The sequence below is a fragment of the Petromyzon marinus genome, unplaced genomic scaffold (genome assembly GCF_048934315.1).
Source record: "Petromyzon marinus isolate PM22_M1 ecotype Great Lakes invasive population unplaced genomic scaffold, UKy_Petmar_22M1.pri1.0 PM_G_Scaffold_73, whole genome shotgun sequence".
Taxonomy (NCBI): domain Eukaryota; kingdom Metazoa; phylum Chordata; class Hyperoartia; order Petromyzontiformes; family Petromyzontidae; genus Petromyzon; species Petromyzon marinus.
In genome coordinates, this window is record NW_027423028.1 from 595001 (window position 1) to 597500 (window position 2500).

Genomic DNA, 2500 nt, shown 5'->3' on the forward strand with positions numbered 1-2500 from the left:
TAACGCACTGCTTCCTGTCAGAGAGGAAGTCTGTGATCCACCTGCAGGTGGAGTAGGGCACGTTCAGCTGGAAGAGCTTGTCCTGAAGCAGGGCAGGGATGATGGTGTTGAAGGCAGAGCTGAAGTCCACAAACAGGATCCTGGCGTAGGATGCTGGGGCGTCCACATGCTGTAGGGTGAAGTGGAGGGCCATGTTAACTGCGTCGTCCACAGACCTGTTGGCTCTGTAGGCAAACTGAAGGGGGTCCAGGAGAGGGTCTGTGATGGCTTTGAGGTGTGCCAGGAGCAGGCGCTCAAAAGACTTCATTACCACAGATGTAAGGGCGACCGGTCTGTAATCATTTAGTCCTGTTGGCCTTAGCTTTTTGGGCACAGCGATGATGGTGGAGGACTTGAGACAGGCTGGTACATGGCATGTCTCCAGGGAGGTGTTAAAGATGTTGGTGAACACCGGAGACAGCTGGCCAGCGCAGTGCCTGAGGGTGGCTGGAGAGACAGAGTCCGGCCCGGCTGCTTTGCGTGGATTCTGCCTCTTGAAAAGCCCATTAACTTCTCCCTCCTGAAAGGAGAGAGTCGTTTCTGTAGTATGGGTGGGGGATGGGGCCTCTTGGGTGGGAAGGGGTGGTTCAGGACAGTCCAATTGTCTTTCAAATCTACGGTAGAACTCGTTCAGGTCGTTGGCTAGGCGGGAGTCGTTAGTGGTGTGGGGCGCTCTGGGTTTGTAGTTGGTGATGTGCCTGAGCCCTTTGGCAGACAGAAGCAGCGTCGTTAGTAGAGAACTGGTGTTTTAGTGTCTCTGAGTACAGTCGTTTAGCCTCTCTCACCGCTTTGCTAAACCTGTTCTTCGACTCCTTGAATCTGTCTCTATCCCCACTCCTAAACGCTTCCTCCTTCTCCAACCTCAACCTTTTGAGCTTTGCTGAGAACCAGGGCTTGTTGTTGTTAAAGTTCACCCTGGTACGTGTTGGGATACAGCAGTCCTCACAGAAGCTGATGTACACAGCCTCTGTGAGTTCATCCAGACTATTGGTAGCAGTCGTGAACATATCCCAGTCAGTACAGTCTAAGCACGCCCGCAAATCTTCCACAGCCTCACTGGTCCACTGTTTAGATGTCCTCACAGCAGGTTTACAGAGTTTTAGTTGCTGCCTGTATGCACGAATCAGGTGGACCAAGGGAGTTCTGTGCGAGCCGAACAGCCCCGTGACCCACAAGAGAAACATCCCCGCCAAATTCGAGCGTTTGACGGGGTCTATCCGTGAAAAAATATTCACGTTTTTGAGTGCACATGCATTTCTGCTGCAAATGCCTCTGGAAGTTTCATGCCGTTCGTATGCCAATTGTGGCAACACGAAAATGACCCGTTTTCCCATTCCGAGGGATTTCTGTGCGACCCTAACAGCCCCGTGAGCCACAAGAGACACATCCCCGCCAATTTCTAGCGTTTCACGGGGTCTATCCGTGAAAAATATAGACGTTTTTGAGTGCACATGCATTTCTGCTGCAGATGCCTCTGGAAGTTTCATGCCGTTCGTACGCAATGTGGCAACACGAAAATGACCCCTTTTCCCATTCCGAGGGATTTCTGTGCGACCCTAACTAACAGCGCCCGTGAGCCACAAGAGAGACATCCCCGCCAATTTATAGCGTTTCACGGGGTCTATCCGTGAAAAATATAGACGTTTTTGAGTGCACATGCATTCCTGCTGCAAATGCCTCTGGAAGTTTCATGCCGTTCCTATGCAATGTGGCCACACAAAAATGACCCGTTTTCCCATTCCGAGGCATTTCTGTGCGACCCTAACAGCCCCGTGAGCCACAAGAGAGACATCCCCGCCAACTTCTAGCGTTTGACGGGGTCTATGCGTGAAAAATATTAAAATTTTTGAGTGCACGTGCCTTTCTGCTGCAAATGCCTCTGGAAGTTTCATGGCGTTCCTATGCAATGTGGCAACACGAAAATGACCCCTTTTCCCATTCCGAGGGAGTTCTGTGCCACCCTAACAGCCCCGTGAGCCACAAGAGACACATCCCCGCCAATTTCTAGCGTTTCACGGGGTCTATCCGTGAAACATATAGAAGTTTTTGAGTGCACATGCATTCCTGCTGCAAATGCCTCTGGAAGTTTCATGCGGTTCGTACGCAATGTGGCAACACGAAAATGACCCGTTTTCCCATTCCCAGGGATTTCTGTGCGACCCGAACAGCCCCGTGAGCCACAAGAGACACATCCCCGCCAATTTCTAGCGTTTCACGGGGTCTATCCGTGAAAAATATCAATTTTTTTTGACTGCACATGCATTTCTGCTGCAAATGCCTCTGGAAGTTGCATGCGGTTCGCATGCAATGTGGCGACACGAAAATGACCCGTTTTCCCATTCCGAGGGATTTCTGTGCCACCCTAACAGCCCCGTGAGCCACAAGAGAGACATCCCCGCCAATTTCTAGCGTATCACGGGGTCTATCCGTGAGAAATATTCACTTTTTTGAGTGCACATGC